Raw genomic sequence first — 23,518 nt, forward strand, 5'->3', positions numbered from 1 at the left:
GATGGCATGTGGCTACATAAGACATTCTCAATGGCCAGTGGCTGCCTTGAAATGGAAATAAATAAAAATGTGAGGCAAAAATCAAATATAGTATGTTTTCTTTAGAATGTATTACTTCAATGAATATTCCAAAACTCAGATATGTTCATTAAAAGAAATACAGATCCCCAGCACTGCAAAAGAAAACACTCTCTTTAGGGTTGCCACATGACTTACTTTCCCAACCAGGAAACATTTCCAAAGCTAAAAAGGGCACTAATAAAAACTATTCCCCAAAGACAAACATAAAATCAGATCATCTCTGATCATCAAAACATTTGGCCACTTTATTTTACCTTGGCTTCTTTCTACCCTTCCATTAACTTTTTCTGGGGGTGGGGGGGTACTGGGGATTGAACTCAGGGGCACTCGACCACTGAGCCACTTCCCTAGCCCTATTTTGTATTTTATTTAGAGATATGGTCTCATTCAGTTGCTTAGTGCCTCGCTGTTACTGAGGCTGGCTTCGAACTGGTGATCCTCCTGCCTCAGCCCCCCAAGCCACTGGGATTACAAGCATTGTGCGCCACCATGCCCAGCTTCCATTAACTATTGTTGACCTTGTTCAAGTCATTATTAATACAGTACTTATTTGTAAATTAGGAGTGGCCTTGATATTTTCATCATCTTTTTTCTTTTTCCAGTGTGAGAAAGAGGCCCAAGTTTGAATAATCTATTAATGGTGACAGTTACTAAATCTATATACCCAAATTATACTCAGGGGTCAGAAAAATAGCCCCAAACACAATTGTCAATGTTTCTCAACAATCTCATGTCTCAAACCCTTTCAGTTTCTTATTATCTAAAAATATAAGGTTTGAGTTACCTATGATCTGGCCCCAAACTACCACCTAAAGTTAAACCTATTAATCTTCTATCTATAATTTCACATACTTGCCCAATATTAAAAGTCAAACCAGATCACTCCCTCTTGTCACTCATTTGTGCAAATTCTTTTACTGCCAATGCTTCTTTTCATGTCATTCTACTCCCCCGTTTCCAAATCCTACCCATCCAACAAAATCCAATCAATGCTATTTTCTCATGGGGCCATCCCTAGACTATACTGTTTCTGTCCTGAATCAGTCTGCTGAACATCACCACCTCTAAAGTACATTCCCCTAAAACAGAGCCTATTTCTTATTTATAACTAGCTAAACCCATGGTCACTGTCTTAAATGACAGATGTGAGAAATCTTTAATTCCAAATCCCAAATGTCAAAGTCCAAGAGGATAAAGTTTAGCCACAGCAAAAGGAAGCAGTAGATGAAGATCCATCTCTAAAGTCTGTCCCTAAAGATGGTGATAAGGATAAAACTAAGTGCCTTCCCCCCACCACATTCTCAGGATTTAATATAAAAAAAAATGACCTGATGACATATTTTTCAGAATAAGCTTGTTTCTCTCAGATTGAAAAAAGGGGCAGAATGAGGACAAGTGAAAGCTTTTTGGCCTCCTCCTTTTCTGTTACACAGATAATGATACAAAGATCTTGGGCATTAGTGAATATACATATGCTATAATTTGTAGCAAACATAACTGCTGAATGGGCTTTTAACAAACCACAGAGAATTAAAGAAAAAAGATGATGAAAATATCAAGGCCATTCCTAATTTACAAGTCTGCTTCCAGTAGAGTACTTTGCAAGATGACACTTGCACATGTGGGATCACTATTCTTTGACCCCATCAATATGCATAAAGATGAATGAAAACAAAAAGTGAATAGGATTTCTTTGAAAGACACAGAAATTACTGGTTAAAAATAAAAGGGAAGAATTTGCAATTCATTATAAAACATCTTAAACTTGTTCATGAAAAACTATTAATCTTTAAAGTTTATCAAGTTGGTTCAAATAAATCTGTATGCCATAATTAAAGAATACAAGCATTAAGTATTATACTCTACATACATTTTTCCCCCCAAGGCAGCAGTAGTTATACCTCCCACCCAGTGTGAGAAAGAAGAGGCCCAAGTTTGAAAGTGTAAGCAAAAAGAGGGCAAATTTACCTCCATCAACAACGGAAAGAAAGATACAAAAGAGTCATCTTTGGAAAGAACAGGAAATTGAAAACATGTTTAAATGGAACTGCTTCTTTTGAATGACAAAAGTAACTACTCATGAGGTGGTAATTCGGGGTCAAACACAGCAGAAAGCCAAAGAGAATGCTGATGGAAGAAATGCACATTCGTGCACCGCCAGCGGATGCATTTGTGCCTGCCTTCTGCAGTGTGCAGGACACTCACATAGAACAGAGATCACTTCAAGAGGAGAATAAAAATCAGAGTAGCCAAGCCTTCACTAAGAGGTGTCCGGTGTCTTCTGCCATAATGTTGTCCCTGGCTGGCAGCGATTTATGTTATGCTGGGCCAGGGCTACGGCGGCAGGCTACACTAATGCCTTCCAGAAAAGCAATGGGTTTAGCTGGCAGAGCTGGAATTTGAACCCAGATGCTGTCACTCTAGGATGGGCTTCACCCTTGCTCTTTACCACACCCACCACTCAGGCTACCACCACCACTGGTATTCAAAGAGCATGAGATTCTGTGTGCCTCAGAAGATAATCAAGTTCATTATAGAATTAAGTTCACAAAGAATTGATGATTTCAACTTTTCTGTCTTGCTTTTGACAGAAAGTAGGCATCTGTAACTACCTGAACACAACTGGATGTGTGTGCTACCTCTTTCAAGTTCAAGTTCAGATAAGAAAACTTGCTACTAAGCTTGACTACAGGCAGAAGCTCCAGAGCTTCTATCAGCCAGATGTTAGACTTCTCTCCAAGAAAACAACTGATCAGATGAGACATCCTGAGGCTGTGTATTTTACTTCTGGACATTCTGCAATGGATTTTATAGAATCCTGTCAGGGATCAGCATATCTAAAAATGCAACACTGACTTTTTCATTTGTAACAAATGAAGCCACTCTTATACAACTAAGATAAGGTCATAAAATCATATTTTTCAATGCTGAATTCAAGTGATTACCTGCACTCACATAACTTTGTCCCATATTTTGAAATCACTTAAAACTTTAGATATAATTTATATGTGCAGTGAAATCCTGAGGTCTTAAGTATAACACTGGATCATTTTTGATGAATGTACATCAAGAGATGGGACATTTCTACCAATCAAATCCTTTGTGCCTTAAGTACCTATCACCCACCTGCTTCTCTCACACCACAATTCAGTTTGCCTATTCTAGAATTTCAGAGAATGAAATTACATGCGATTTTCTGTCCCATTTCTTTCCCACACAGTGTCGAAAGACACTCACCCTACTGCTGCAGCACCCACAGTTCATTTGTTTCCAGGGCTAGGCAGTACTCTGTTTATCCTGTCTTCTGCTCTAGACATCTGTGTATTTCCAGTTTTTGTATACTGTGAATTGAAGCCAGTATGGTAATTTTTGTACAAGATTTTCCGGGGAAGGGAGTAATCTATTCATTTACAAAGGATAAATACCTAGTAATGAAGTTGCTGGGTCACAGGTTTGATGAAGGGCATGGGAAAGCATCATGATAACACCTTTACTTATTTATTTTTGGAGACAGAGTTTCACTTATTTGCTTAGGGCCTTACTAAGCTATTGAGGATGGCCTTGAACTTGTGATACTCCTCAGCCTCGGAGTCTCTGGTATTACAGGCATGCACCACCATGCCTGGCACACCTTGACTTTTAAAACATAACAATTCAAAACATAACAAACTCTTGTTAATACCTAAAACCTGAGGTATCTGAGTAGCTTCTTAAGAATTATTTTTTTTCAGACTTGCAGAAAGACAATATAACAGAGATTATATAACTCCCCCAGCAGGGCTGGGGAGCAACATTCCTATAATCTCATCTGTATACTATTGGGATGGGGTGTCTAAAGGCAGGGTAAACATACCATTTTGAATTTTGGGGTGTTTGCAATTATGGATGTGTATTAATATATATTTAAATTTATGCACATTGCAGTAATAGAAACAGGCCACGTTTAACACTACATAAGAGTAACAGAGCTTTAACATTTTCAGGTGAAGCAATTTATATGCTGTTCAACTTTATTAGAACCAGATATCAGATCTTTATCATTTAGAGATAAGATAAAGAGGTTCTTCAAACCCAAAAATACACGAACAATTAATACTTAATAATAAAACTAAGGTACTGGTACTATATTATTTCTGAGGCTTGGAGATGAGGTAGCTTATCCAAAGTTACATCAAGGTCACACTAGCTTCCAAATAAGAATAACACTCAAAATCCACAGATTTAACCATTATATTATACCTATTCCAAAGCCTTTACCTGGAAGTATCTTTTGAATTCATCAAAGATCTCACATTAGAAATAAAGAAAATCATGTTTATTTAGTACTTTAAGATCTTTTAAGTATACACAAAAATAGAATCTTACAATGTTAATTATAGAGTTGAAAAATAAGTGTATAAATATTCTCAAATAATAAAAACTGTATCAAAAAATTTTTTGAAACACCGCTTACAAGAAAAGCTTACCATTCAAGGAAATTTACTTGTATTAGCGGGCTTGTTTGCAGTGTTTTTCATTACTCAAAAGTCATAGTCCCTCAGAATAGACCTGGTGGATTTCAGCCACCAAGTTAGGCAGGTTCTCATCTAGAGAAGCACCCTGTATGTTCTGCCTTTCAACAGCTCCAAGGGCATTCTTCTCCCAGAGCACAGACTTTCCCAACTATGCCTACATACAATAATGCTTCATGGATTTCATAAATCCATACTGTTTATTTTATGCCCCCCTTTTAAAAATAAATTTGAACAGGTAAAAGACATTTTTCAAACCCCAAAATACACGAATAATTCACTTGGCAAAATAAGAGTTGAATAAACAAACTAGTAGAAAATCAAAGAGGGTCCACATTATCAAAATTTTAATGCCAATCAACATCTTCATTTGCCCTGCCAGCTAGAGAAGAGAACTCAACTGACTTAAATTTAAATAAAGGGTTTTAAAGAGAAGAGTGATGTAACCAGCTGTAAAGGCTCATTCTGTTAGAGGACAAGATTGGTCATAGGGTTGACACAGTGCAGGAAACAGAATTTTGATCATCATCTGGTTGCAGGAGTAAGGAAAAAGGAAAAATTAAAGAATGATGTTTCAAGTCTCTGGTTTAAGCACTAAAGTGGATGCTGGTTCCATTTAATGAGATGAAAAGGTGAAAGAATGATGCAGAATCAAAAGTTGTTTTGAAAGGTTAGGTCTGAAATACCTATTTTAAACTCCTAAGTTGAGGTCAGGTAGACATCTGAACTTGAATCTAGAGCTGACTTATACTAACTTACCCTATAAAACTAGTAGACAAATTATGCTCTCAATTTTCAAAAATTTTCTCTGAAACAATACAGTAGTATTAAGCTTCAAGTAACCCACCATATGCTTTCAAATGCTTGTAAGACTCAAACTATTTCTTCTTTGCCAGTTAGTTTTCTGTGAGTTTTTCAAATGAGACACAGTGAGGGTGATAGATAAAGCTAGTCTTAAGAGCTGGATGGGGGAGAAGGGACAACACCTCTTCCATGAGAAGCTCCTCCTATCTCTGTTCCTGCCACAGGTAGTGGTCTCTCCACTCAGCACTGGAGACCTGGCTTCACTATGTAGCCCTTTGCACCCATGATCTACCAGCACCAGCCGGTCAGCATCCATTTCTGAGTGCCTGCAGGTTCCAGTATCAGCTGATCAGCTCCATGTCAGAGGTTTCTGTTTCAACTCAGCACTGCACTTTCTCCAAATGTCTAAGAGCAATAACAGCTCCAACCTCTCTTATTTCCCCTCTCTTCCTGGAATTTCCAAATCCGTGTCAAAGAGCATCTGTTTTCCTGATAGGGAAGGTAAGAGGTTCTCATCTCCATCACCACCTCATGCAAACTACATTTCTTAGATAGGCATTTATGGACATGCCAATGTCTTTCCTCTTACCCAATCCTCATCGTGACAAGTCTATGTGTACTTTTCTTTGTTGATCATGCACAACTGTGTGTGATTCCTTTTAAATCATTTAGTTTCCTTGATTCCTGTACCTTCCTATTATCTTTTTTCTTTAGGTACTGATGACTGATGAAAACCTTACTACTATCACATAGATACTGTGCTAAATCCAACACAAAGGACGCAGTTCACAGACTCAAGAGCATCAGAGGACTTCCCAGCACTGTGAATGATATAGGCAGTGTGAAGCTCCAAGTCAGAGTTGCTTGGCCAGGTAGAGAGCCTTGTTCCCAGCAGGCAACAAGCCTGCTTGCCTGTGTAAAATACACTCAGTGTAAGTAATATGCAAAGACTGCTTTCCATGGGCAGATGCAGAGGTCAAAGTGTGAGACACACAGTAAGAGAGAAATAAATCTCCCTTATCTTTTTGTATTTTCCGTTGTATTATCTCTCACTTAATTGCCCATACCTGATTTAGGAGCAAGAACATGCCACAGGATAAACAAAGACAAAATACACAGAAAGTGAGTCACTTTAAATAAATAAATAAATTCAACACTCAAAACTCCCACATACATGCTGTATCCTTCATTTAAACTATGTAAAACAAACATTTTTATCTCAGGGTAATATGTTCTGCCTTTCTTCAACAAGATATAAACAGGTCCATTTAAAAGGGACCTACTTGTTTAAAAGCAATAAAGATCTCAGCAAGGAAAAGCCATGTCCCAATAATAAGCACTTATTTTTTCCAATGCAGTGTACAGAGTGATATTTACAAATTGTGATTTTACTGTACACTTAATATGGATGATAAAATTCTGAAAGTTGATCAACAATTCAGGCTACATACTAACATTAAAGAGCCAATTAGTTTGTAGCTAAAAAGACCTTTAAAGTTGATTGTATATTAGGTAGCTATTATTAGGCAGTATGGTTGGCCGATAAAGGCAGGACACAGAATACTAATTAGCAGTTCAAGAGTCTTATAGTCTTATAGCAGATGATAACAAGAATAGAAGCCACAAAATAATGATCTTATGAGAGGTGCGGGAGAGGCAAAAATGAAAAAAAAAAGTCTGTGTGCAGTGATGGAGATTGGTGTGCAGGCGGCAGAACCTGCCTGACAAGGATCTACAAGGGCCCTGGCCTGCACCCTCCTAGAGCTGTCCTGGCTCCTAGTACCCAGTGAGATGCACTGCACACCAATGGAGTAAATGTGAGCTAAGTGATGGTGGTCAGGGCCAAAGTAGGTCTGCTGCTTCCAGCAGCAATCCTATACCCACGCAGATTTATTTAAACCTAAAGCTGCCGTGACACTTGCTTTTTCCTTACTTCCTACTGAAGATTGAACCCAGGGTTGCTTTACCACTGAGTTAAGTCTCCAGTCCTTTTGTTAGTCTCCTATGATCCTGCTCTTTCGTTACATCTCTACTATTAAGAGATTCAGGCCAAGAAAAGTCTCTACTTCCCCATCTTCCAAACACAGCCCAAATGGAAACTAGATGTCCAAATGTCAAGGAAGAAGTAGGTTTGCATCAAATTTACCAATTCCACACCTTATTTTATTGCAAAGGAAACGCTGAGAATTTCACATTTGATTTGAAGTACATGTGAAGGGTACCAATATTAAATTTGCTAGAGCTTCATGTGTAAGATTAAATAGAGACAACATCCAAAATTGGGACATGTTTCCTTGAATGCAGCATAAGAAATATGACACTTAAAACTCTTAACTTGAAAACAAAAAAATAGAGTTACATCTAGAGATAAAGAATAGAATGTGGAATGGAGATTCAGTTTGCATTTAGTTCATTAAATTTGTAAGCCCATAGAATAGGGAAGGAACTTCCAGGTATACATCATCAATGTATTGTTTCAGCAATACTAATTTAATGCCAACATACTCTAGTTTTACATTGTTAAGCTGGAACTAAACTTGTTTTTTCCATTCCATTTGACATCGTGTTTGAACTTTTATATAGTAACTGACATGTGCCCAGGCAACCATGGATTAAAATCCACCCCAAATCCAGGCATCATGAGTAAATCTTGCTTATCCCTGCAACCATTAGGTATCTTCCATCTCCTGTTTTCATTGAGTGCCAGATTCATTTAGCTAAATTGGTTCCAAAGAGTACAACTTCACTAATCTCAACTAATTTCAAAATGCTGCTTTTTATTTTTACGTCTGTCCAATCTGTTTGGAAGGTAAAATCACAAATGTTGAAATTAGAAAGAACTATGTGAGGGAGCCAGAACTATATATAAATCAAGCACTCAGAAAGTGAAGATTAGAAGGTAACTTGCATTAAATTCACAAAAACTTTTATAATTTTTCCATAATTACTTTTTTAAAAATATGTGTAACACTTTTCCTATCAGTCAATATTTTTAGACAGTTAGAACCTGGTCCTAAGCCTAAAGGTGGGTCTGAATCTTGGTAAACCTTTTATAACTGCCTGGATACACAGAAATCTTCTTTAAAAAAAAAAAAAAAAAAAAAGGCACTCCCTGAAATCTTTGTTTGTATGGTTACACACTGATGCTTACATTGTCAGTATCTAATATGGCCAAAGCAGTCTTGATAATCAAAGTCATTTGCCCTCATCATTAGATATCTACATGGAACAACCAGATCAAACAGATCTGAAGCTACTGTGTTTGAATGAACATTCTCTGTTGCTTCATACTAGAACACTATACATCTATTCAGATTGTACATTATGTTTGTGTATTTGTGCTTTCGTTCATGGTAGTTTCTCATGCTATGGAAATGACTGGCATTGAATATAAACTGTCAATAAAATAAATAGCTTCGAGAAGAAAAAAGATCTGAAAAGTAAGACTGTATTAAATTAATATGTTCTGCACTGGGTCTACAGGAAAGAAAAAATTTTTTTAATACTGAAAACTATTTTAAGTACCAAGGCCAATCACTTGGTACTTAAATCAGGTATATCGAATAAAATATAGTCCTTATAGTCAAGGTTTATCATCTAGTGCAGGGAGAGAGGTAGAGCAAATTTGTAATTGGGGCTACGACAGGAAGTTTGCAGAGAGCAGTAAACACCAAATAAAAACACACAAGAAAAGGAGTAGCCTTAAGAGGATAACTAACTGTGGACTCCTTCTCTTGAAGGCTTAAGGGGGTAAACATGCAAAGACTGCTACATTCAATTTCAGGGTGTTGAGTACTAGCTTCCCCCATGAAGATCTGTTACAAAACTCTGCATTCACTCCAAATGCCCCTGCAGGATTTCAGGGTAACAATGCTGCATCATTTCCTCCTCTTATAGGGTCTATGCCAAGTAACCCATCTTCCCTAGGAGACATTCATGAGACCTCTGGGCCATCAAGCACAATTTTGAGGATCAAAAGAAGACAGAAAGACAGTCGTTTGGCATTTGCTGCAGTTTGAAGCCATCACTGCTAGTTTTACTTACATCCAAACTATTTTGCAGTCACTGTAGCCACAACTGAGATAACTAAGGTTGTTTGATTGATATTTATTAACTTTTATTGGTTGTTTCATAAGATATTTAAAGGTATGGCTTCAATGAATAAAAGAAACACTAAACCTCAAAGTCAAATCAAAACAGAACAAAGGAAGGAAAGAAAAATGATATTTCCTCATGTTAAAAGGTATCTGACCTCTACAACAGATAGCATTCAACAACAGTAAAGTTAGACAAGACTAGGTCTTCTGTACTGCTGCTACTTGTTCTCAACTGCTGAAACTTTGGGTCAGAAAAAAATTAAGGTAATTAAACTTTTTTTTTCTTTTTAAACAAAAGACCTCTCTAGGATTTAAATAGAAGTCTGTATTTTAAATTGTTTATGCTTTATAAAGAATTCTGCCTTTCTTGTTTCATTTAATTTTCTTAACAATTTATAAAGTATATGACACAATTCTTCCATTGACTATACTTTAAGAGTAAAATTAAAAAAAATAATTTGTATACTATATTAATAAATCATTTAAATACTCATTTTTGCTTAGCTAGCCCACAAAAGCTATGAAACAAGGTTTGTCTAGTTATACTTCAAGAATCAAATAATAAACTTGGAATGTAAACAACACATTCCTTTAAGGATGAAAATAATTTTACTTCTGAACTAAACTGCCAATGAATGTTCCTCCTTAAATGGGAACCAATATATAGCAATCTAAATAATCAATTTCATAAGCATAATAGTGAAAATAGGATTTGACTGCTAGGAAAAAGAGTCAATTCTAAAATTAAAACTAAGAAATTCCTAAACAACTCTGCTAATGTACACCATTCCTTACTTAGAGAGAAGTGATATGTGTAAGAAGTTCATTTACTTAAAGAACTCTGAACTCCATCAACATTTACCAAACTCCTGAAGCAAGGTGATTTTATCAGGATCATTTTGGGTTTGGGTCCTGTGTTAACTTGTATTTTGAATTTTATGAAAATTAATAATTGCAACATATTTGTTAACATGGTAACAATGAGCCTATGAATTTAAAATAACATACAATCATCAGTAGAAACAAAAGTTGGAAAGTATTGAGAAAATGATAAATGCTGGAAAGCCCTATAGGAATCCAAGAACTCTTATAATGAAGAGGTAATGAAACTTCTAAGCCATGGGCGATAGATGTGTGACCTCAAGGTTTGGGTGAGGTTTAAGACATAAAAGGTCCACAAAAGGACTGAGAAACTGGTATGTATACTAGGGTTGCCAAGGAATTCCCTGGGGTACCAGTTGAGATCAAGGAAGAGAGTTACCTGCCTCAGACTGTTTTACACATATACAAAACTACTTTATTTTGGAAAAAATGTATCAATGATATGCCATCCACAGAGGAAGAAAACAGTGATAGTAAAATTCTAAAGTCATAAAAGAAGCATCTTAATTCTGTTTAGGAGACTATATCCAGGGAGTAAAACGAAGAAAACTCTTATTGTCAATCTGGACTTACAACTGGACTTAGGCATCGTCATTCCAAACCAGGAGCTTCATGTATTAATTTTAAATGTTATTCATAATCTACTACTCTAGGAAAATTTATTCCTATCTAGATTTTTATTATAAAGGGGACTTTTCCTTTAAATGATTACAAATGTGTGTATATGAAACAAGCTATCAAAACTTTTCATATAAATATTAAAAATTATTGCATTTGTCACAGATTTTTACTAAAATACTGTTTTTTTAGGATATGCTTTAACTAGCAAACAGATAAAGTCTGCTACTCTCCTGAGAACTCATCAGGGAAGAGAAGATGGAGGACTAAATAATTTCATAAATGAAACAAAGATGATAGGAACTTCCTTGGAACACACTGCAAGAGAACCAAGCCCCACCTTAGGTGACCAGTCTGAGACCCAAAGGAGAGCTAAGGGAAGGACAGAAAGGGTGGTCTCAAGAAGAGAATCATGCTTAAAAATTCAGAATCTGGAATGCAAGATAAAGAGGCTGTGAGGTAAAAACTCATTGAAAGCCAGGCTCCAGGTAAGGGGTGCACTCTAGAAGTCACTCATCTTACCTTGAAGACAGTCAGGATTAGGTTTGTATTTTTAGAAGCACCACTTTGGCTCCACAATGAAGAATATCAAGAAAGGTGAAGATGAAAGGCAGGTAGTTAGAGGTTCCTAATCCAAGCAACACAGAAAATCAGCCCAAGCCAGGATAATTACAATGCCAGTGAAGAGATGTACGCGATGGTTAAAGTGGTAAAGCCAACTTTATCTGTGGGGTGCTGGTAAAATATTCTAAATGTTCATGGAACACCAAGTTGAAACTGTAGTTGAATGAATTTCCTACTGGTTAACATTCACCTTTTGCTTTTATTAAAAAAAAAAATACTGCTACAAATCAATCATCTTGTTTGGGGTTATTTCATTGGAATAAATAACAAGAACTGCATCTCATCCGCCTCCCTTCCTTTTTATTCCAAAAACTCACTGTCAACTGTATCCCGAAAAGGTCTTCCAAAGTATATGACTACACAAAAGGTACAGAATTCATTTTATGGCTCCTGCAATTTCTGTGGTGCTGGAGCTCAGAAAATGATATCCTGTCATACAACTCTGGCACCCTGAATGCTTTGAACTAAAGCAGAAACAAGGTCTCTGTGGATCTGCTTCCTAGCCCCAAGTGGCTTGCCCTATATTTCCCTCCCCAAATGCAGGAAAGGGGCTTTTTTGTTCTTTTTTTTTGGGGGGGGGAGAATTTTTTAATATTATAAATATTAATTTTTTAATATTTATTTTTCAGTTTTCGGTGGACACAACATCTTTATTTTTATGTGGTGCTGAGGATTGAACTCAGTACCCCCACGCATGCCAGGCGAATGCTTTATCACTTGAGCCACACCCCCAACCCCCAGGAAAGGGGCTTTATTTATTTATTTTTTTCCCCTACTGACCTAAAGGTCAAATTTCCCAAAGGAGAAAGGCTAGAGTTGACACCATCCTCAGAACTCTGTCCTAACCTATTATTGTTACTTAGGCCCATTCATGTCCCCTAAAATCTTTTTTACTTTTTCTCTAAAATTGCCTTCAGTTTCCACTCCCGTTGCCCCTATGAAAAAGGTAGTTAAGGCTCAATCCTCTGAGGTTTCCTTGAGTTTCATACTTTTTGCAAACTTCCCTGTGCCTAAATATTAATGAGTCTGTATGTATTTTCTCCTATTATCTGTTCAGTTTGTTTTATAGATTCAAATTAATCAAAGTTGAAGATGGAATTGTGGGGAATCTTATTGACAGACGGCTGGTTTGAGGTATAGGCAACAACCTCCTCTTTGTGACTGTTACCTAAGTGAGGGATGTCTCCTTGAACTGAGCCTTTGACCTGTAGAATCTGAGGCTATCTCTAGGAAGATGATGTCAGAACTGAACTGAATCAGAGGACATCTGGCTGGGATCTCTTGGAGAATCCAGTACCAAAATGAACTGGATGCTAGTGAGGAGAAATCTCCACAGGTTGTGCTGACCAAAGGTCACACAAGTATTCTGTGTTGTGAGAATACAGGAGGAGAAACTGAGTTTGGTCCCTACCTTGTCAAATGCATTCACAGAAAACATTGGTATTCATCTAACATTAAAAATCAATGAATTCAGAGAGTTACACTCACACTGACTGACCACTATTGGTTAAAATGTTACCAGCGCTCCAAGGTTAACCAAGGTTAAGCAACTTTTGGTTGGGATAGCTTGTGCTTTAAATAGCTGGTGTGAGCATTTAAGAAACAATTTGTTAGTGGTGACAAGAAAGCAAACTGTTCTGGTTCCAGAGTTAGACGTAATTCAACTGTTTTTATAACCTGTTTTACAGTATTGTATTTAGAATTTTCCTAAAAAGTTTGACTACTAAAATTTATGTAGAAGAAAGTAAACTTAATATTAGTTCTGACAACATTATAACAGGAGCATACTTCTTCATTTATTGCAGAACAGAGTGCACAGTTTCACTTTGAAAAATGTACCGAGATTCCTGGTATATGTTATATGAATATTTGTTCAATGCACTTAGCACGTGCTTGAAACACTCTATTAAAACAGTTATGTGTAGACTTAAAAAAAGAATGCAACCGTTGAAGAGACTGTGAACAGCAGTGAAGCAGTGCTACTACTGCATATTAATATACACCCACTTAAGAAACTACAGAAACTAAAAAGACACGACAGTGTATTTAAGGAGTACAATTTATTATTCTTTCACTGTAGTCTGAAATTGTTCAAAGCACCAGAATGCTAGACAAACTCTAGACATAGTGAAGTCTTGTAAATACAAGTTTCTCAATAGAGGTTTCTGAAGTAAATTATTTTCCATAGCCATTTAGTGCTTCTTTTAATCTCCACAGCTAAATTCAGTAATCAAGTATTTAAACTGAGCACATTATAATCTTTCCAGGAGAATTCATAAAACATTAATGTCACAAAGTTTGTACATTCATGAATTTGCTACTTTCCACAGACATTATACAATAGTATAAAGAAGATTACTAAACTGCTGTGTCAATTTAAAGGCATAACTAAAAACAATTCAATAGATACTTTCATACTTTGATTTAAAGATTGAATTTTTTACAAAGGCATCATAAGAGAATAATAAACAAAATACACCTACTTATCTTATAATTTGGCAGTATGAATGAAGAAGTCTTACCGGTGATAAGCAGGATAACTAAAGAGTCGTTTTTTAAACTAAAACTTAAAAATCCAGTTTCAAAACTACAGAAGAGAATCAAGGTGTAACAGGAGGTGTCAAATAAGTCAATCTCAAGCAATCTTAATAAGATGCTCCTCTGAATCACTAACATACTACATAAGTGTTATAATGTTTACTGATTAATTTTAATAAAAACACCCAAACACTAAAAACATTTGAAAAGTTGTCACAGTAAAATACAAGAGTTAAGAAAAACCAAATACATTAAGTAACATCTGGTTTTCTTCACATTTCTGCCAACTTTGTATCAAACACATTAGTACAAAATGAATAGATCAGAAATATTTTGCCTATATATAAAGAACATGATGCTACTTACCAACCATCAGAAGGGCATGCAAATAAATTAAAGGGATGCATGAAAATAATTGAACTAAAGAAGATACAATGAGAAATTGCTCACCTATTTTTCTAATTATTAAAATAAATTTTTAAAAAATTTCTAAAATATGTACTTTAGAGTATCTACACAGAACTCCACATATTTGGTAAAAAAACAAAACAAATAAACAAAAAAAATATAATGTAATATGCCAGCCAGTGAGGAGCTTAATTAATTATGGGGTATAAAGAATTAACAGGTTTAAACAATTATAAAATACTGTATAATAAATTCAGTATGAAAATTCTGAAAGTGCAAAAAATGTAAAGTTAAAAACAGAAAACTCTCTATATAAACTACAAATATTTGTCTATGCCCCAGTCCTCTATTTTATATTTGTAACATGAAATTTAGAGTTATAAGCTTTCTAAACTTTGTCAATCTGAACAAACCCTTGCGATGAAAAACGCTGTCCTTCAATAAATCCTTACAAGAGTGAAGAAAAGGATGTTATTCAAAGTCTCTTTTCGAGAGCTGTTCACAATTATCATGAACAATACATATCATCAAGGGGCCTCAAAATACAAAATTCCGATATATGGGAAAAACTCTGCTGGTTTTAAGAAGCCTGAATGATTGTCACAACAAGAATATGGATAAGACAGACAATAAAAAGAGCTAATGCAGTCGATTCAGTAACATATAATTATGCACAGTATTGACTGACTAGTCTTATAACAGATGCTGTGTCATACATCTGTTGTATGGACAGCTATAGAAGAAATGGTACTTTTAATTATCTGTGAAGATTCCAGTTGGAAAAACTGTTGTTGTCCTAATGTAGAGCACAATTAAATAGGGGATGGAGCATAAAAAGCCACAGACAGACAGGAGTGAATTTTATTTAGAGGGGCCTTCTCTGCAAGCTAAAATTCATTGGCACATTCCGATTTCTGTAAGTGCTTTTCTCCCGATATTTTCTAAAGCAGAACACATTTACCAGGGGTTCACCCACAGCAAAAGCAGCTGTGTCAATTCGATTCCAAGGAACTACACACAAATTCAGGGGGCTGTGGGAAGCACTTTTCTGATGGTCTCTGTATTCTATACTTTATGGAGTTCTGGGATCTTATCTGTCACTAGACAAGTTTTATCAATTGTTCAATAGGAATCTTAGAACTACAGGATTTAGATCAAATGACATGGATGTATAATTAATTGCACAGTAATCAGTAAAGACTAATATATAAACAAAAATGTGTTAGTTGTACTTATTTATTAGTATTTATTTTACCCATTCTCAATTCAATTAAACAACCATTCTCCCTTATACACTTGAATCTTCTGGTATATTTTAGAAAGATACATCTACATTTTCAGGCCACTAGGATAAGCAATAGGCAAATTATTATTTTTCTTATCAAACTATAACTTGTATCTTAAAAATGCTAACATCCCCTATTCATTATTTAATTTATGAGAGAATGAGAGTTTCAAAATTTTAAATACTTAAGCTTCACTCTGAGCGTTTTTCTGGAGGGCAGATATAAACCATCAATGAAAGAACGACCACCAGCATTGCTGTCCCCAGAAGTGCTTAAGCTGAAGGGATGCTCAGCACCTTAGGTATGAGAGGAGCATGTTCTTAGGAAAAGTTATTCCACTAAAACCCAATTCTTTTGAGACAAAGGGGCAGCTCTTTCTGAAAGCATTTACATACAACACAACTCATTCAATTTGAGCCTGAGTAGTTTGTTTTCCAAAATAACTTTATAAATGTTCCACCTATTTTGTGAGAAAAATATGACGAGCAAAAACATATGCACTGACTAAAATTAAAGTCGAGTTAATGTTTATTAAAACAAAGCAAAGAACCTTTTAATAGCATTATCTGTTGATATATTTAATTTAGGACGGGAAATTTATGTTTAGAGTTGCCACATTTTTGCCTCCAGAGATCTGGAACAAAATCTCTCTCCTTAAATGTCCTTACTGTACTGTATTTAGTTAAAAAACAAACCTTAATAAGCTGATTGCCTGCATGGGAGCAGGGATCAACTCATTGTCATTAAGAATTTAAGAAACCATCAGCCATCTATACAGCCCAGCCTATAGGAGAGATGCAAGGATTGGCTTCTTTCAAACCTGTAATTTATGAGTTTATTCAAACCCGCCAAATTGCTTTAAGTGAACGCCTCTCACATTCGAAAATTCCCATGGCAACTCATTTAGTTTGGCAGACAGGCAGACCCAAATTCAATCCTTTTATCCTGCAGCTAAACCATTACAATGGTAATTCTGCTCTGACACTCTGAAGAGACTGCTAATTACTGTACTCCAGGTCCCTAGACAGATTTCCCATTCAGATGAAAATGGCTATGCAAGGCACAAAGCCTCTAACACCTTTCTTTACAAGCCCTCCTACCACAGTTCTAACAGGAGCAAGTGCCTCACAGCTGGATGTCTTTAATGTATCTTTTAACACCTTGCCTTCCCTCCCAATAAAATCAAAAGGAGGCCAACAATACCATAAATTTCAATTATTGTTAGTTGGTCAACAACTAAATGTAGCACTATCAGTTCATTAACAATTCACTAAAAAATTTAACTCCACTATAAAATTACAGTTATCTGTGGAGTCAAAACACCTGCTACTAATCTCATTTATCAACTCTTTCAACTTCTTTTCAAGTTATAAATAGCAGACAACTATAAGACAAACATATGCCATCAAAAAAAAAAAAGAGAGAATTTTGGGTAAACAAAAAGAAAACTTTCAAAAATGTATTTTATGAAAGATAACTTCCTATATTATTTTCCTAAAATTTCAATGACACTAACATCTCTAGTATTTTTAAAAGTGAATTAAAATTACTATTGTTATGACAACATTTTTAAACTTGCTAATATTCCTTGACATGCCTGGAAACAACTTTAAATTTCAAAACTCTTAGCTGGAAATGTTATATTCTATTACAGCAACTATTTAATGTTATATTACTGATCTCTTATGTAAATGTTTTTATAAAGAGATTCACTATATATAAAAATTGGTTCATATTCAAATTGTCAAATACCCGGGGAGAAGCTTCTACATACTATAAATAGAGCCCAAGATAAACATTTTTTGAATTGCCTGGGATAAGTGGCATCTAGTATGTTAAAATCTGTCTTAAATTAGGAACAATGTAAACTTTTGTTGCCTAAAAATAATTTCTTTAAAAAAAGGTTAGTAGTAAAGGTTAGTAGTACTCTGTTTAGTGTTTCCAGCTTAAGTATTCTTTCTCTCTAACAGAAACCTTTTACCTCCATTCCGGCAGAAAGGAGGAAAATTGATAGAACAAGATTTAGACATATATCCCTCATCTCCTTGTTCTCATTCTTCATATCCACTCTTTCACTATTCTGATGAGAAAAGATCACAGGATGAGATAACATTTCTCACTAAATGGAGGCAGGACCCACTGAAAGAGAAATGGTTAGATACCAGGTGTACTCACACCAGAGTGTGCATGTGGGAGACAGAGGATGTTTTTACACATGATGTTTAAGTTCTAATAATGTTAATAAATGGATTCACATTTCTTTCCCTACTATCCCACTATTAATAAAAGCCAGTATTGATGAGATCATGAACTAGCAAAGAGTGTACATCCTGCAGGCTGGAATCAAACCTCTGTGATGAGTAATTTAACTTGCAGCCAACATGGTCAACGGTGCAGCTGAGGTGACCAGTCTACACTGCATATAAAAATAAGTGAAGGGAAGAGGAGACACTTGTCTTGCACTTCCACTCAACTAAAATAATTATTATTATCTTTGCAAAGGCACTCTAGGGCAAATAAGTTAGCTTGGTACTAACTCTGTAGAAAATGTGCTGCATGCCAAAAAACAAGAAAGGTACGTTTTCCAGAAAAAAAATAAAGAGTTCAAAGTTACTAAAAGAGGAAAGTACATGAAAACACAAGAGTGAAATCTTGTAAAAATGCCAAATCCTATTCATATAGATTATATAAGCTATGTGCCAAATTCATTTGTCCTTTCAGTACCATTAATTAGAACACACTAGTGTGTCATTGCAACAAATGAATGCAGAATTTCACATGCCACTTTCAGTAACGGATGACAAAAAAAAAAAAGAAAAAGAAAAGGATGAGAACAGGAGAAGATGATGTGCAGTCACCTTTGCCTAAATGACATTTATAGAGCACATACCAATACTTCAGAATACACACACTCATCACATACTTCTAAGTATACATGGAAAGCTCACCAAAACAGAGCACACACTGGGCTATAAAAGTCATAATTAGGGCTGGGAGTCATAGCTTGGTGGTAGAGGGCTTGCCTAGCACATGTGAGACCCTGTGGGCTCAATTCTCAGCAGAAAGGAAGGAAGAAGAGAAGAAAGAGGGAAAGAAAAAGGAAGGAAGGGAGGGAGGGAAAAGAAAGGAAGGAAGGAAAGGGGGAAGAAGGGAGGAAAAGAAAAGGGAAGAAAATAAGAAAGAGGTGAAGAGGCACTACTGCCGCCACCCCCCCCAAAAAAAGAAATAATTAGATTGAAAAAGACCAAAACCATATTGAATACATTCCCTAAGCACAGCACAATTAAGTTAGAAAACACAAAAGTCATTATCTATCATCTACTTTTATAAAGGCCCCAAATAAAAATTGAACCCAAATTAAATAGAAGGAATAAAAAAAAAACGCAACAGAAGAGGAATTTAAAGAAAAAAAAAATCAACAAAATCAAAAGCTGATACTTAGAAAACATTGATAAAGCTGAAGGAGACAGGACAAAACTCCAGACTCTGTGGGACTAAGAAAATAAAAAAGGGAGTAAATATTCTAAATGAAAGAGGGCAATGCCACAGATCCTCCAGAACCACGAAAACAAAAAGTATTATGAACAACTTCCTAGGAAAAATTCTGCTAATTCAGAAAATATGAATAGCTCTACAGTTAGGGAAACTGAAATTTTATTTAAAAACACAAATACAAGAAAATAAAAAGTAAACAAAAGATGGAAAAAAGTATGACAAAGCATTTATACCTAAAACATTTATAATGCACTATTATAAATGCAATAAAAGGCAAGTTAATAAGCAAAGATGTAAAGATCTAAACAAACACACAATAATCAATTGCCCAATATGTATACAAATGTATCAAGAACAAGTTAATCACAAGGTTTTATAATACCACATGAAGTCAAACTGAAAATGTATAATACTAATACAGCAAAAATAAAAAAGCAACTCATCACAGAATTGGGAAATGAGAAAATATAATACACAAGCTTTCTGTGCTACAGCGATCTTGAAAACAGTACCTACATAAAGGTAGTTATTATATAAGCTACACTGTAAAAATACATTTAAAAAAATCAGGAGAAGTGCAGATTTTCGACCCATAAAATTGACTGAGATAGCAAATCATTTACATAAAAAAAAACCTCAACAAATCCCTGATAATTCAAAGTAACTCTAACTTTCTTTCCTCCCCCCAACCTGACCCCCCTTGGTGCTGAGGATTGAACCCATCTATGGCCTTGTGCATGCCATGCGAGGCAAGCACACTACCAACTGAGCTATATCCCCAACCCAACACTAATTTTCTTATAGAATGCACTTAAAATAAGGCTACCAATGCATTGACACAATGCATTATTTCTTCCTATATAAACCTTATTGATTAATGCTATATATTCATACTCAGTAAATTCTACCAGTTTGAAGATTTCCTCATAATATTTCATGAGAAATTATTTCTTCTTTTCACTTCCTTCTATAATGCCTCAAAATTCTTTCCCAGGGGTGAGGTATAGCTCAGCAGTAGAATGCCTGCCTCAGGAAGCCCTGAGTTATGTCCCCAGCACAGGCAAACAAATCCACTCCTCCCATGTTATGGTTTGGATGTGAGGTGTCCCTCAAAAGCTCACCTGTGAGACAATGTAAGGAAGTTCAGAGGAGAAATGATTGGGTTGTGAGAGTCTTAACCCAATCAGTGCATTAATAGAGATTAACTGAAGTGATAGGGTGTGGTTGGAATAGGTGGGTATGGCTTTGGGGTATATTTGGCAAGTGAAGACCTCTCTCTTTGCTTTCTGATCATCATGTGAGTTCCTTCCCTCTGCCACACTCCTCCACCATTATGTTCTCCCTCACCTTAAGTCTCAAGGAATGGAGCCAGCCACTGAGAGGTTGGAAACCATAAGCCCCCAAATAAACTTTTCCTCCTCCAAAATTGTTCTGCTTGGGTCCTTCAGTCACAGCAGTGAAAAGGGTGACTAAAACATTCCATTTACAAAACAATTTAGAGAAGAAAAATAATATATGTAAATTTTTACTTTATAGTTGCATGAAGTTATTCAAAAACCTAATTTCATTAACAATTCATTTTCCAACTTCTAAAGTTTTCATACCTTCAAAAGTTTTCATACATAAATAACACTACATAACAAAGAACTTAACATTTCACTTCTCATATTACTTTCAAAGGAGCCATTTTGAGGGTGTGTGTGTGTGTGTGTGTGTGTGTGTTTGGGGAGGGGGTAATGGGCATTGAACCAATTGAGTCACACCCCTAGTTCCTTTGAGAGAGGGTCTTGCTAAATTGCTGAGGCTGGCCTCAAAACTTGCAATCCTCTAGATTTACTGGGATTACAGGCATGCACTACCATACCCAGTTGGTATTTGAATTTTTTTTTTTTGCAAGTGAAATGAAAAGTCAGACAGTCTCTAATGTGATCCCAATTAAAAAAATAAATCACTCTTATAAACTTATGACAATAAACTGAGAGGAGAAAAAAATGGAAGAGAAGCGAAACTGTGTCAATCAAGGTAGCAAAAAAACATGTATTCAAGAAATATTCAGATTAACATTTTCAACAGTAGTTTTTTCAAAGGATAACCCAAGTCCCTAAAGAGTAGCAAAATCAAGACACTGCCCATAATCTTTTTCTACAGTGAATGTAACTTATTAGAAAATATCACACTGTAATTACAAGAGTATAACAAAGGCCTCAGGAATCTGGAGGAGGTAAAGTTCAGGTTTAAAAGACTGAGTGTGAAAAAACTGGATTGATAGCATTTATGATGAAGAGGATGTTTTAAATAGATATTGGAAGAAAATAGATACAGACTTGTCAAATAAAAACATTATATGAGAAAAATAATTCTTGAAATTGCATGATTCATTTTGTGATTTAAGAAACAAGATTAAAGTTAAGTTTGTTATCAATGTCAAAGGAACATCTCTGAAATAAAAGTGTTATTTTTCAGAAGTGCTCTAAATAAAATATGAATTGCTTTATAAAATTAATTATGTGATTATCTCAGAATCCTTATTAATTCTGCAGAGGAATTAGATGCTGTTTTCTGGGAAGAAAAAAAAATCACCAACTGCTCTAATAATGCCAAGCAATATGTATGCTTGTTGGCAAAAATGGGAAATCTATTTCACAGGGTTGTTTGAAAACCCAAATTTGAATGAAATGGATTTAAACTGATTTACTGAACATTTAGTTATGAGTAAAATTATGCAAATGAATGGGGCCACATCAAACCTTCAACCAGAATACCACAAGGAGTGCACACACAATCTTTATTCATTCCATTTAATTAAACAGCTTATATCAAGCAGTCAACTCCTTTCCACTTCTCACTCCTGCACCCCTCAACAAGCCAAGACTAAATCTTTTAACAAAATGGACACAAAACTGTCCTTCCACATCTTCCCACATATCAAGGTAAGAAACATTCAGGATAATTCTGGACTTCTGACGCAAATTCAATCTCTAAAAATTTTGTAACACAAAACATCTATATCATCACACAACTACTTACTATCAAAACTGACCTAAAATTATAAGAACCAAGAGAATTACTTTAGTCCTATTTTTATAATTAGTGGCCTTTATTAAAAAAAAAAAAAAAGGTTATCAGAAAAGGAAAGGTTTAGAAGCTTGATAATATCCAGGATTTGAGATTGAGATTGTTGGGCAACAGGCATTTTCGTGCAATACTGGCAAGATTGGATACTGGGTCAGGCAAGTCAGGCAACAGTGGCTGGTACCTGTAATTCTACCAACTAAGAAAGCTGAGGCAGAAAGATTCTTAGTTTGAAGCTAGCCTCAGAAACTTAGTGAGACCTGTCTTAAAAAATGCAAGGGCTGGGGATGTAGCTCAGGGGTAAAGTGCCCATGCATGGGTTCAGTCCCCAGTTTCCCCAACACCCACTGTCCACAGAAAAAGACTATATTGATATATGTTTTCTGGAAGTTATCACAGAAATTTTAATAAGCAATAAACTTTTAAATGCACTTGGTGTCCTAGTAATTCTACTAATTCTACATGTGTATATATACATGTGCTGACAAACTCCAACAGTGCTTGTCAGATTTATGCAGAACCACTTCACCAGTGAGAAATGAAATGTCCATTTCTGGATACTGGGCTATGGGTAACTGAAGCTGGGTGCAGGAGAAGATCATGGATGGGGAAGCAATAAAGAAACAGAGAAGCCAAGGTACTAGAAGCATTATTTACATAAATAATGAAATCTTAGAAACAAACAAACAAAAAAACCCCAGTTTTTCTTCTTCTTTTGCCATTTTTTCTTGATCCCAGGCCAATGAATCTTTTTAACTGTTTCAAAGGAAATAAAACTAGGGGTCAACAACACGAAGGCTCTAAATTTTCTTGTTCTGACCTAATGTACTTAAACATTTGATGTCTCGATTTTTACATTTCTAAATCGAATTTCTTTACTTCTCTCCCAAACCTGCTCCTGGAACAGCATAAATAAAAAGATATCTTCAACTACTTCAAGTCATCACATATAGTATCGCAAACAATCCATCAAAATTCTAGTCAGTTCTTCCTCTAAAGTAAATCCAAAATCCAACACTACTCCATCTCTAGTCCAAAGTCACTTTAATCCCCAACTTAAACTGCAAACATTCCTTGTTGGCATCTACACTTTCACTACTAC

At 35.6% G+C, this 23,518-nt stretch overlaps 1 protein-coding gene across 7 annotated transcripts in view; it reads right to left on the minus strand.

Annotated features, from left to right (window-relative positions):
* The window catches only part of Qki (QKI, KH domain containing RNA binding), a 133,572-nt gene that overhangs the window by 11,641 nt on the left and 98,413 nt on the right, over positions 1 to 23,518 (minus strand). The window lies entirely within an intron of this gene.

This window comes from Ictidomys tridecemlineatus, chromosome 8, assembly GCF_052094955.1.
Source record: "Ictidomys tridecemlineatus isolate mIctTri1 chromosome 8, mIctTri1.hap1, whole genome shotgun sequence".
Taxonomy (NCBI): domain Eukaryota; kingdom Metazoa; phylum Chordata; class Mammalia; order Rodentia; family Sciuridae; genus Ictidomys; species Ictidomys tridecemlineatus.